A 14,746-nucleotide genomic window follows, 5' to 3' on the forward strand; every position below is an offset into this window, starting at 1 on the left:
AAGCAATATGTTCCTCATATGTCACAAAATTGTAGCAGTATCTATCCTTATCAAGGTCTCTCCCAACTCTGCCTCCTTCAGGAGTCTATATACTACGGTTCCTCCAAAGCCCTTCTGAGAACAGAAGACTTACAAATATTTCATGCTCCTTTCTTCTGTTGAAAGGTGGTTGAGCATCGGAAATACCCTGTGTCATTCTTTTAAGACTGGAAAAATTCTACCAGAAATGATATCTCTTCTTATTATTCTCTGCATACACAAGTAACTGACAGCCCACACACATGAAACCATAGATTCTAGGCAGGTAGTCTATGATATTCTGAATTTAAAGTACAATTTACTAGTTAAATTCTTATTTAGTTCACAATTCCTATCAAATCCCAATTTCCCCAGAACTCATGTAAACATACCATCAGAATTAACTACATCTAATGATTCTAAGACCTGAATTTTCTATCTTTGAGAATTTTTAAATATGATCTCCTAAATTAGTTATCTCAGGATGATTTTTCTAAAATATATTCCCTGTTGTGTTGTCCCATTCTGTAAACTCATATACCTTTCTCATTGATTATAGGTTTCTCTTTAGTAATTCTTTGTATTCTTGGGGGCCTTAAAGGGTTGTCAAGGACAAAGCCATCTAACCTAATGCCTGAAGGTCCTCTACAGCTCTCTGCTTCTACCCTGCTTCTATATGGCTGTCATCAGTAGTACACAAACGTGTTCTGAGGTTATGTATGACTCACAACCAGGAAAGGCAGACATTCAATGACACCTGTCTTAGCCTGGTTTTACCAGAAAGCAGAGCCTGAGGAAAAGGCTTATGTGACAATAAATTCTTGGGGAGTATTACCTAGGAGGCAAAAATGAAAGGCAATAGTAGTGAAGCAGGAAAAAACAGAAGAAAAATGGATTATTGAATTAGCTACCCCTACATGTGAGTGGTTGTTCAATTCCATGGAATTATGGAAATATTAAATTTAAAATAATTTAAAGGTTAATATTAAATTATTATATAATATGATGTTCTCTAACCACAGTGATATTAAACTAAAAATCAATAAAATCAATTAACAAAAACTGAAAACATCTCAGATGTCCTTCAGTGGGTGAATGGCTAAAGAAACTGTGATGCATCCATACCATGGACTACTACTGAGCAAGGAAAGAAACAATCTATAGACACACAACAACTTGGATTGATCTCTGAATAATTATGCTAAGTGAAAAGACAACCCCAAATTTTACAGACTATAATGATTCCATTTAAATAATACTCTCAAAATGACACAACTATAGAAATGGAGAACAGATGAGTGGTTGCCAGGAGATAAGGAGTCAACAGGAGTGCGAGAAAAATTGGTGTAGCTACAGAACAAAGCAATGTGAGGAGTCCTTGTGTTGATGGAAATGTTCTGTAACTTGACTGTACCAATATTTTAGCCATTTTAGAAGAGCTTACCATTTGAGGGATAAAGTATCATGGGATCTCTCTGTATTTCTCACAACTATCATATGAATCTACAATGATCTCAAAATAAAAGCTCAATGTAAAACATTTTTTGTAAAAAGCCCTCTCCGCAGTTCATATGATTATCTTTATTTCACTATCACTCAAATGCTAAACCCAAAGTATAACCCCCAAAACTTACTTCCCCCTGTATCTCACTCCTTAAACCATAGATGAGGACTTTAGTAATTGGAATGCCACTGCATCCCAGAGATTATCACCATGCCACATAACTCCAGGAATGGAGTCCTTACTGACATCTGACTTGTGAGAGATCCACTTTCAGAATCCCATCCTAAGGATTTACTTTCAGGGGCCACTGCTAGTACTGCAGACTGATTCCCCAGTATGCAGAGTCTGTGACAAAGCTTGAATGCCAGTACTATATTAGGGAGTGTGATCTGGAAGGCAAAACTGAGAGACAGTGAGAGCCAAGTAAGTAAGGATAGAGAGCTAATACAGAGATGGGTTATCCATCTGGCCACTGCTATGGATGACTGGTTATGTGGTAGTCAGAATTCTAAAGATGTTCCCCAAGATACCCATCCCCTGGTTATTCAACCAAACACTAATCTAGGTACTATTGTGAAAGGGCTTTGCAAATGTAATTAAGGTCATGAATTAATTTATCTTAAAATAGGGAGATTATTTTGTATTATCCAGGTGGACCCAATCTAATCACATGTACCTCAGAAACAGAATTTTCCTAGCTGAAGACAGGAGAGAAGAATTGTTGCCAAAGGGAAAGGCAGAGAGATTCCAAGTGTGAGAAGGATTCAACATGTTGTTACTGTCTCTGAGACGGGGGCCCATGTGCAAGGATGGGAGACAGGCCCTGAGACCAAGGGCGTCCTCCCTCTGACAGCCAGCAAAGAAATGGGAACCGTGGTCCTGCAATCACAGGGACCTGGATTCTCCCAACAATCTGAATGAGCTCGCCATCAGATTCTCCCGGGAGCATCCAGAGAAGAGTCTCAACCAGCAGACACCTTGAATTTGGTCTTGTGGAACCCAGAATAGAGAAGTCCCCCAGACAACCTGGGCTTATGATCTACAGAACTTGAGACAAGAAAATTTGTGTTGGCTTAAGTCACTACGTTTGTGGTAATTTTTACAGCAGCCATAGAAAATGAACTACAGTTTGCTGCCTAAAATGTGACGCAGGACTGTGTGGCTAGAGAAAGAAAGAAAGATGTATGCATTGACTCCCATCTCGTATTAATGGAGGTTGCTTCACAGAGGGATAACTGCCCTCCACTGTGGAGTTAGACATGCATGAAGGTCCAGCACAGCATCAATAAAAAAGCCTTGGAGTGGGAAATGGTTAGGTGTGAGGGGCAGGCCTGAGGCAAGGTGCTTCCAGGCTACACACCTAAGAAGAGGCCAGAGGCAAGGTTGTTCTCATGCATACTCCACAAAAATAAATATCAAGTGGGAGAGAGAGGAACAGCTTTCTTTTTCTGGATCCCAGATCTATTATGCACCCAGCTGTGACTCTAATTCACACACAAGCACCATATGGATTAGCCGCAGTGCCACTGAGGTGGCATAAGGGTCTGTAAGGCAAGCACTTAAGGTGCTTGAAGGGTCATTATTCTGGGATGAATGTTTGCATTCCTCCAAAACTTGTTAGTTGAGATCCTACTCACCAATGTGATGCTATTAGGACATCAGACATTTGGGAAGTGGTTAGGGGAATTTGTGCCCTCTGAGAGGGACTTCAGAGAGCTCTCTTGCTCCTTCCACTACAAGAGGACATGGCAAGAAGAAAGCTGTGTGTGCAGGGAAACTGGCTCTTATCAGACGGAATTTGCCAGCCCCTTGCATTTAGATTCTCCAGCCTCAAGAACTGTGAGAAATAAATCCTTGATGTTTAAATGACCCAGTCTATGGTAGTTTTGTTACGGTATCCTAAACAGACTAAGACAGTTATCGAAATAGTTCTCAGAGAAATTAAGTTTCACAGTGGGACATGACTGAGGAGAAAGCTGAGCCAAACAGTGACGCTGTTGAGAGTAGAAGACAGGAATAATAGGGAGATGGTCTCCTTCATGAGAGGGGCTGCAGGGGCCTGACATGCACTCTCCACCAGCAGCCGTGTATTTGTATGGATGAGTTGTGCGGGTGGGCAGATTGCCTTGGGCCCTCTGAGGCATTTTGTTTCCTGTCCTTCTACTTTGAATTCTAGGATGCTACTTTGAATCCCAAAGGAGAGGTTCTCCCTTGCCCCTCTTCTTTGTCACAACCAAGCACATCTATGTCAAGGTCATGGCCTAGGTCTTGAGAGCTGGAAATTGGTAGCTTACAAGAATATCATCTTTGGAAGGTAGATTGTCCTCTCCTGTGTGGCAGGAGGTTCCCCACAGCTTCCCCTTCCCGACCCTCCTCCCTCATCTGAGGATTCAACCCTCCCGTATTACCCAAGGGTATCTCCTCCTTACTGACCTGGATCCACCACTGCACCGGCCAGACTATTTGGGGCCAGTTGCTTGACCTTTCCTTGCTTCTATTTCTTCTATAAAACAGTGATAATAAAAACATCTATTTTATAGGAATGTGGTTTGGCTTAAATGGATTAATGTAAAAATAAATCAAGTCTCGGGAACAGTGCCAGATGTAGAGTAAGTGCTTGCTATTATCATTAGTATTATTGTTATTAAATGGCAAATCCAAATACAGGGAATTGATCAAATGAATTATAATACAGTTATAGAATGGGACACCATCTCATTGTTTAAAAACGAAGAAGAGTTATCTTAATAAGATATTAATATGTATATAATATAATATATTATATATTAATAAGATGTGTGAATTAAGACAACATAGTAATATGGAGAATTACAGAATAGCTTGCATAATATTTGTGTAAAACAATATGTCAAAGTAATTTCTACTTGCATTTGCTTGCAAATGCATAAAATTGCTCAGGGAAGATACACAAGAAGCCAATAATAATAGTTTTTCTATTTGGGACATAAAAAACTTGGCAGATGGCTGACAGCAGTAGAAGAGATATTTTTCACAGTATATTTTTATATTTTTCAATTTAAGGACCATGTAAATGTGTTATCTATTAAAAAATACAGAAATGCCTTACAATCGAAAATGTGAAATAAAGGAAGAATTATAATTCATTGGAGCTAGGGAACTCTAAATCATGGGTGAGAGCCCTGATTCTGAAATCTAGGTTGCATAAAATGCATGATTAGCCTTTTTTCTTTTTCAAGAATTTCTAATCAACTGGAATACTGAGAGATGAGTTCTGAGCCCTCAAGACTTATCCCATGGCAAGGGTGGCACCTGCAGGACAAACTGAGAATTTGTTTCTATTTTTCTGCTGAGCAAAAGAGTACTTGGCTTGGCTTAAGGCGATGACCATAGATTTCCCCATCAGAATTGCTGGACAAATAAGTTGGCATATATACTGATACTGCAAACAAAGGCATTTTTCACATAGGGTATCCAGGAGATGTGCTGCCCACTCATTAGCTGTGTCTTTCAGCAAAGGCATTTGACAGCTTCAGAGACATGGTTCCATCAGGTATAAAAAAATGGAGAAAGAGGCCTGTTTTGCAGAGTTTTATGGGTTTGAAATAAGGTATGTGAAGTTCATTGTTCAGCTTTGGCACATTATAGGAGTTCAGTAACTAACTGAAATTGTTAAAGGCCACTGTCTGTTGGACTGATTCTTTCAATCAAATGCCCAGTTGGCAGCAAATTAGCCCTTTCACCACCTTCCAAAGGAAATCCAATCACACCAAGCAAAACATAATTTCTGAGGTTATACTTTAGAGTTGCAAAGCAGACTCACCTGAGTAGTGATGGGGGTGGGGGCAGTGCATCCAGGGCCCTTCTCCCTTGTAGCCCATGGTTGCAGGGACGGCTGCATCCCTGCTCCAAGGTTTCTGCTGATTCAGCAACTCCCTGCCTGTGCAGCCTCCTTTCACTTCTTATGCATAGCAAGGTATCTCTCCTGCTTTACACTTTTGTCAAACAAAAAACAAATTTGGACTTCAGTAAGTAAGCAGACTTTATTTAACAAGACTATTGCAATCAGGAGAGGAAGACTGCGACAGGGAGAACAAAGCTCCTGACCATTAGATCTATAAACCTCTCAATGCCCAGGCAGAAAGGACTTTAGTTTCCAAGGGAGAAGTATGTACAAGACTAGAAAGAACGTGGAGGAGTAAGATGAGCAGGCGACGTGATCAGAGAGTTGAGCAAGAAGGAATTTTCCCACATTCTAGTATTTGCCTAACCTCAGGGACCAAAGTTTGGGCTCTGGGGGAAGGAGAGAAGCTGGACTAAAGTCTGGCTGAGGCATGTTAGTGGGCATTTTGGTCGAATTGGTCAGTGGGTACAAAGAGTTCAGATCATCTTTTATGACAAAGAATGGGAATTTGGAGAGTCTGTGTCTGGCTTTGTCCTAAGTAAACAAAGGGGTCATCTGTGAGTCTTGTTTAAATCACATGGGGAAGCATGGGTCTTTGCAGTAAGCCTCTGCCTGGAACACAAGAGAATGAGAGGATTTCTTAACCACTACAATTTTCCAGGACCACGGGGCTCAGGTAAATTTCAACATTGTCATTTTCTAAACTAGCACAACACATCTCTACTGTTGGTAATGTGGGGCCATTTACTCACCATTCTCCACTTCTGTTTCTTCACCTATCTGTATTTTCCAGGAAAAAGAATTACTATACTATAAATTACTTAATATGTATGTTTTACTGACAGCAAGAGAAATGTATGTACATAACTGAAAAGTTGCACATATGTGCATGTGCATATATATGATATAAAATAATGTATATGATCATACATTACCCAAAATAACTTAGGATGTCTTTCCCATGAACATTCCTCCATATAACCACAATAACAACACCCAACTAAAATTTAACATCAATTTTACAGTATTTTCTAATAACCAGTCCACATTCTCATTTTCCTAATTGTGCTCTAAATGACTTTCATTGCTTTTTCCCCCTTTAAACAGTATCCATTCTAGGTTCCCACATAGCAATGGACTTTATGTCATTTTTAGTTTTCTTGAACTTTGCTACTCAGAGCGTGATCTGTGAATCAGTATTAATACCATCATGCAGAAATGGTGGATATGCAGAATATCAGGCCCTGCCCAGACCTCCTAAATCGGAAGCAACTTTTGAACCAGACCCCGAGGTGACTGGAATGCACCTTGCAGTTTGAGAGCCAATACTTTAGTGCAGTGTTAATACTTTCTCCCCCATGAGATTGGATTTTTTGAAAAGTTTACAACAGCTGTCTTTTTCTTCACTATCAGTTTTATAGTCATGTATCTAAATATAAAAGTTGCTTACATCCATTCTAGAATGTTTGAAAAATGATGATTTTATTTTGTATTTTGCTCTTTCTCTGTCTGAGAGTGCTTTGATATTCACAAAAGTATCCCTCTCTTTTTCTCTCCTTTCTTTTGATCATCTCACTAATACATGAATGCACTCTCTTATAAAACTTTACATGATTTAGACATCTACCATGAAAAGTCTATATCCTCCTTTCTACTTCCTAATACTTTTATTCCCCTCTTCAGATGTAGGTACTGTCAACTGGTTTATTTATCTGTATGATTCAGGGTTCAGGCAGGAAAGGAGAAGTGATGAAAATTATGGAAAGAAGGCAATTTTAGGAATAAGACCTTACAAAAATGCTGGAAGTGAGGAAGTCTAAGTCTGAAAGGTGAGTCAGAAATCAGGGTGCCCGAGGGGTTACATGAAGATGCCAAAGCCTGGAGCTTGTGGTGAAAGCTGGAAGCCAAGTATGTCCAACCAGCAGGGGGCACTCAGGAGCAGGAGCTCATGGAGGGGGCTACAGGATACCGTGGGAACTTCCCTCTGCATGACTTCCTCCCTGTGGACCTACAGCCAAGCATCTTTGATGGGCTCAGGGCTGCTATTGAACATGGGGGCCAGAGATTGTTATAATTAAATACACTATTTCAGGCACAGCCTGACAGCTTACCGTGGGTAACAGTGGTTAAGAAAAACACTGCCTTGGGATTTTTTTTCCCCTTTCTTTTCTTCTGACTACCCCCATTTTTTTCCTTGGTTGTTTATTTGGACAGGTAACCTGAGTTTGGAAAAGAATAGGGAAATATCTGGGGCTAATGGCTTTTGAAACAGAAGGATTGAGAGAGAACAATTAAAGTCACCTTTAAAAAATCATAATACAAATAAAGATAGTATCTCTTCTATTCCTGGTCCTAAGTTGCTAATGAGAATTAGAAGACTCTTCTTCAGTAGCCTGAATGAGAAAGATTGACATGATCATAAAATCAAATGAAGTAGCCTCAAAAAAGTACAAAAAATCTCTCTGGAGAATGTTGAATCTGACAAGGATTATTAAAGATTCAGTTTCTGAACTTCCATGTTCAACAGTAAAACATGATGATGTGTTTGCTAATAGAGACCTCTAGAGAGCGCATGTTAGAATTGCAGCAAAACCTTTTCTTTATTTAGAAAAAATTTTTTTAATCTTTAATTTTAAGATCTGATTTTGGGTGACACCATAGATTTTTGAAACACTGAAGAAACTTAGAGCTCGTTTAATGTTTGTATCTTCCTTATACTTATTACTCATCTTTTATATGCCAAGCACTTTCATAAATAATACCTACTTTGGTTTCCATAACAATTCTATGAGATAAATATTATTTCATCTTATATTTTCAAAATCCATTTTGAAGATTTTTTCTTATTTCATTTTTATTTTTCCTGCTTTATTAAAGTTTGGTTAGCAAATAAAAATTGTGTATATTTAGACTATATATAGTGATGTTTACAGTGTACAATATGATCCTTTAATATATATATACACATTGTGAAATGATTACCATACTTAACACCTCCATCACCCTGCAGAGTTACCTTTTGGGTGGTGAGAACACCTAAGGTCTATCTTAGCAGATTTCAAATATACAAGGTATAATTAACTGTAGTCACCATGTTGTACATTAGATCCCAGAACTTAGTCATCTTTTTAACAAAAATTGTGTGCCCTTTGATCAACATCTCCCTACTTTTATAATAGCAACCACTGTTCTCCCTTCTAGTTCTATGAGTTCAACTTTTTGGATTCTGTGTGTAAGTGACATCACACAGTGTTTGTCTTCCTGTGTCTGGCTTCTTTCTCTAAGCATAATGTCCTCCAGGTTCATCCATATGGTCACTACGGCTATTGTTAAAAAGACAAGAGATAACAAGTATTGGTGAGGATGTGGAGAAAAGGGAACACTTGTACACTCTTGGTGAGAATGAAATTGTACTACCATTATACTAAATTCTTCAAACTTTCTAAAAAAATTGTTAAGTTCCTCCAAAAATTAAAAATAGAACTGCCTATGATCCAGCAATCCCACTTCTGGGCATATATATCTAAGGGAAATGAAAGCAGGATCTCAAAGAGATATCTGTGCCCCCGCATGTTCATTGGCAGAATTATTAACAACAGCCAGGACATTGGAAACAATTAATATTCAATGGCACATTAGTCACTTTCACTTCCTGAATGAAGAAATGAAGACTCATAAGCTCAAGTGATGTGTCTAAAAGCAGAAAGCTAGAAAGTGGCAGAGGCAAATCTAAAATGCAGGACCCTGCATTCCTAGGCCAGCAGTTGTTCTGATATACTACAATATCAAAATAGTACACCTGTAAATGAAGAGGACTTAGAGGTCATTTAGTGCATTTTCATTCCTGAAAGAGTTAAAAAGAGGCCCAGAAAGGGAAACCAATAGCCTGGGGTCACAGAGCTCCTGAAGCAGAGCCAAGGTTAGCATGCCTGTCTCCTGGTTTTCCAACCCCAGGTGTGTCAGTTATACCACAGGAGAGTAAGTGCGTCCTACTTAACAATAATGTGGAAGGACCCATTTCTAGCAAAATGGCAGGATGGTTAATAAATTAAGTAAATAAATAACTTCTTAGGAAAAAAATCCCCCAAATTCTACATCTAATATTTTAAAACTCATTTTTAATTTTTAGTTCAAGAAAGTTTACTTCCTGAAATTGAAAGTCGAAATTTTATAAGTGAAGGCAGGGAAATACCAGAAAATTTCAAAGGACGAAAAGGAATAAACAAGATAATCAAGGAGGTGAAGAATTCAGAAGCTGTAGATCACTCAAAGGTATCAGAAGTATGGAGAGCTCAAGCTTTCTGGTGGTCTCATGGGATATCAGCCCAGGAAGCAAAACTTCAGCTCTCCACAAGATGGACATTCAGACAACATCCCACTGTGTAAAGCTGGGACCCCTGTAGGGTAAGCCCTCACTTGGAAGCATGAATTGAAAATCAAAGTTGCTCTACCGATGGGCATAGTGAAAAAGATGATCTTTCTCAAACATGGCACTGGGTTGGGGAAGGGAGGGATGCTTCTGTTGGGAATTTTGTGTGTGTGTGTTTTTAAAAGTCAGGTTTATAGAGGCATAATTTCTATGGAGTAAAATTCATTCTTTTTAGCATATAGCTCCATGGATTTTGACAAATGCCTATCTATACTCATGTAACTGTCATTAAAAAAAAGTTTTTTTCTTGCAGTATAGTTGACATATAATATTATATTTGTTTCAGGTATACAACATAGTGATTTGACATTTATGTACATTATGAAATGCTCACCCTGGTATGTCTAGTTACCATCTGTCACCAGAGTTATTACAAAATTATTGACCGTATTTCCTATGCTGTACTTTACATCCCTGATCACCATTTCAATCAAAATGTAGAACAGCTTTATCACCCCCAAAATTCTCTAGTGTCACTTTGTAATCAAACAGCCTCTGCAACCACTGATTTTTCTGGCCCCATAATTTTGCCTTTTCAAGAATGTCACTTAAATGGAATCACAGGATATTGTATTTCTTTGAGTTAGTTTCTTTCACTTAGCATGTTGTATCAGGAGTTTGTTTCTTTTTTTTGTTTTTTGTTGTTGTTGCATATCATCCCATTGTATGGTTGTGACATGGTTTGCTTATCCAGTCACAAGCTGAAGGCTGGTTGGATTGTTTTCAGTTTAGGGTGATTGTAAACAGAGTTGTCATGAACATTCATGATCAATTTTGTGTATGAACATAGGAATAGGGTTGATGGGTTTTGTGATAAGGATATTAAACTTTGTAAGAAAGTACTAAGTGTTTTCCAAAGTGGCTAGGCCCTTTTGCATTCTTACCAGCAATGATGAGAGTTCAAGTGGATTTGCCTCCTCCTCAGCACTTGGTATGGTCATTTTTCAAATTTCAACCATTCTGTGTAGGTAGTGACATCTCATTGTGCTTTTAGTTTGTACTTCTTTAATGATAAATGATGTTAACATTTTTCATGTAGTCCCATGTGTATGTCTTCTTTGGTGAGGTGTATGTTCAAAACTTTCAATTATTTTTGATTGGGGCATTTGTGTCTAATTACTATTGAGTTTTGAGAGTTGTGATTATATATTCCTATTTAATTAAACTTTTTACTTTGACATAAATGTTGATACACTTGCATTTGTAAGAAATGACAAATATCCTTTACTCAATTTCCCTCAATTATAATGTCTTGTAAAAATACAGTACAATATAGTAGCAAGGATATTGACAGTGATGTCAAAACATAGAACATTTCCATCAGCAAAGGGTCTGTTGCCCTTTTATATCCATACCCACTTCCCTCCCACTGGCACCCCCTCTTTAAGCCCCATTAACAGCTAATCTAATCTAATTTTCATTTCCAAGTTTCTGTCATTTCAAGAATGTTACATAAATGAAATAATATATTATGGTTGGGATTGGTTTTTTTAATTCAGCACAATTCTCTGGAGAGTCAGCAAATTTGTTTTGTATGTCAATGGCTGTTACTTTTGTTTCATTTTCTCTACTGTTCTTTTGTTTTCAATTTTGCCCATTTTTTGCTCATCTTCATTATTTCATTTCTTCTGCTTATTTGGCTTTATTTTTCTCCTTTTTTTAAAGGGCCTGAGGTAGGAGCTTAGATTATTGATTTAATTTTCTTCTATTTTCCTAATGTATGCAGTTAGTGCTATAAATGAGGTTTCTTTGATGAGCCAGGGTATGGTCTATTTTGGTTTATGTTCCATGGGTATTGGGACATATTGGACATTGAGAAGAATGTCTATCTGCTTTTACTGCATGCAGTGTTCCTTAAAAGTCCATTAGATTCTGTTAGTTGATGGTGTTTTGAGTGTTATGCTTTGTTGACTTGATACTGAGTTATTCTATCAATTGTTGAAAGAGGGGTGTTACAGTCTCCAGCTGTAACTGTGGGTTTGTCTGTTTCTCCTTTGGATCCCATCTGTTTCTGTTTCACATATTTTTTTTAGCTCTGTTGTTTGGTGTATACCCATTTGGACTCACTATCTCTTTTTAGTGTATTAGCTTTTATTGCTATATAACTGTCCCTCTTTGATTTAAAGTCTATTTATCTGATATAAATAGAGCTATCCCCACTCTCTTTTGGTTTCCACTTGCATAGAATATCTTTTTCCATTCCTTTACTTTGATGTCCATAAAGCTGAAATAAATCTCTTGCATGTAGCATACAGTTGGATGTTGTTTTTTAACCGATCTAGCCACTCTATGCCTTCTGATTAGATTATTCAAGCCATTTACACTTAGAGTAATTAGTGATATATAAGGACAAATGCCGTGTTACTAATTGCTTTCTGCTGTTTTGTAGTTTCATTGTTCCTTTTTTCCTCTCTTGCTACCTGCTTCTGTGAATTGATGATTTCCTCTGATTCTCTTCTCTTTACCTTTTGTGGATCTACTATAGGTCTTTGCTATGTGAGTATTAATGATGTTTACATAAGACATCTTATAGATTAACAGTCCATTTTATTCTGATAGCAACTTAACTTTGTTTGTATTAAAATCTATCCTTTTATTCCCTTCCCTTTTAAGTTTTTGATGTCATAATTTGCTCCTTTTTATATTGAGTATTTGTCAACAAATTATAGTAGCTATAGTTGTTCTTAGTATTCTTTTCCTTTAATCTTTATACTATGATTAAATGGCTAACACACCATTATATCACAGAATTAGAATTTTCTAAATCTGGCTGTATACTTAAGAAAAAGAAGAGAAAATTAAATCTAAAATAAGCATAAGAAAATAACTATTTAAAATTAGAGCAGAAATCAGTGAAATTGAAAACATGATATCACTAGAGAAAATAAATAAAGCAATAGCTGGCTCTTTGTGAAGTTCAATAAAATTGACAAGCTTATGGTTAGTTTTACTAAGAAAAAGAGAAAAGATGGCACAAATTGCTAATATCAGAAATGAAAGAGCAAATATCACTACAGATTGCACTGGCATTAAAAGGATAATAAATGAATACTAAGAACAACTCTATGCCCACAGATTTGATAACCTAGCTGAAATGGATAAATTCTTTGAAAGCTGCAGTCTGCCAAAACTCATGTAAGAAGAAATAGACAATATGAATAGGCCTCTGTCTATTAAAGAACCAATAATTGATTTCCTTCCAAAAAACAAAGCACCAAGACCAGAGGAGTTCACTAATTAATTCTATCAAACATTTAAGGAAGAAATAACACCAATAAAATCTCTTTTAGAAGACAGAAGCAGAGAGAATACTTCCAAACTTATTTTATGAAGTCAACACTTCCTAATACCAGAACCAGATGAAGACATTGCAGGAAAGGGAAAATACATGCCAATATTTTTCATAAACATAGATGCAAATATATTCAGTAAACTTGAAGACTGAGCAATAGGAATTACACAATCGGAACAGCAGACAAAAAGGCAATGGAAAAAGTTAACAGAACTTTAGGGACCTATAGGACAATAACATAAGATATAACATTGTGTCATCAGGGTACCAGAAGAAGCATGTGGAGCTGAAATTTTTTGCACAAAAAATGGTGAAAAATTCCTCAAATCTGGTGAAAGACATAAACTACAGATTCAATAAACTGAATAAATTACAAACAAGATAAATTAAAAGAATTTCATTTTCAGATACATCAACGTTTGGAAACTTAAGATGAAGGGAAAAATCCTAAAAGACACAGTGAGAAACAACAAATTTCAAATAACATCATTCATATAACAGTGAAATTCTCATCAGAAACCACAGAAGTCAGAGGGAAGTGTCAAAATATACTCAACTCCTTAAAGAAAAGAACTATCAACCCAGAATTATATATCCAGCAAAAATATCTTTCAAGAATAAAGGTGAAATAAAGACATTTTCAGACAAATAAAATAATAACAGAATTTGTTGTCAGCAGACCTGAACTAAAAGAATTCTGGAGGAAGTTGCTCCAACAGAAAGGAAATAATAATAAAAAGAAATCTGGAATATAAGGAATAAAGAATAGCAATGGAGTAGACAAATATATGGGTAAATATAATAGAATATTATTCTCCTTATGAGTCTTAAAAATTATTATTAAATAATTAAAAGCAAAAGTATAACATTGTCTAATATGTAAATACATAATTGAAGACTATTTTAATGGAGTGGATAAAAACTATGACCAAACTATATGCTAGTAGCAGGAAATTCATTTTAAGTTATACAAATTAGGTTAGAAGTAAAAGGGTAGAAAAAGTATGCCATTCAAATATCAATTAAAAAAGTGAGAATAGCTACATTAATATTAGATAAGGTAGACTTCAGAGCAAAGAGGAAAGAAGTCATACATTACCTAACAACAAAGTTCAGTTTACCAAAAAGTCATCACAATTCTCAATGTGTATACACCAAACAAACAAGCTTCAACACATGTGAAGCAAAAACTAACAGAACTAAAAAGGAGAGAAAGATTATTTGCAATTACAATAGGAGACTTCAGTACTCCTTTCTCAGTAACTGATATAACAAATAGAGAGAATATCACCAGGGATATAGCAGAATATCAGTCAATGGATCTAAACGATATTTAGAAAACATCTAACAACAGCAGAATATAAATTCTTTTCAACTGAACACAAGCTATTCACCAAGACCATATCTTTGATCTTCACTCTCAGCAAATTTGAAAGAACTGAAATCATACAAGATATACTCTCTGAATCAAACTAGAAGTCTGTTAGAAAAAAATGTAAATATTTTCAAAAACCTGCAAATTTAGCCATACAGTTTTAAATAATCCATGAGTCAAAGAAGAGCTCTGAAGGGAAATAAAATAATTACATTGAACTAAATAGAAATGAAAATAAATACAGA

At 36.6% G+C, this 14,746-nt stretch overlaps 1 long non-coding RNA gene across 1 annotated transcript in view; it reads right to left on the reverse strand.

The window, feature by feature from the left end:
- Positions 1–14,746, reverse strand: part of LOC118972663 (uncharacterized) — a 117,574-nt gene that overhangs the window by 18,556 nt on the left and 84,272 nt on the right. The window contains exon 5 of the long non-coding RNA XR_012132291.1: positions 5,325–5,496. This is a non-coding gene — a long non-coding RNA (uncharacterized lncRNA). The remainder of the gene's footprint in view (positions 1–5,324; positions 5,497–14,746) is intronic.

This window comes from Manis javanica, chromosome 6 (assembly GCF_040802235.1).
Source record: "Manis javanica isolate MJ-LG chromosome 6, MJ_LKY, whole genome shotgun sequence".
Taxonomy (NCBI): Eukaryota; Metazoa; Chordata; class Mammalia; order Pholidota; family Manidae; genus Manis; species Manis javanica.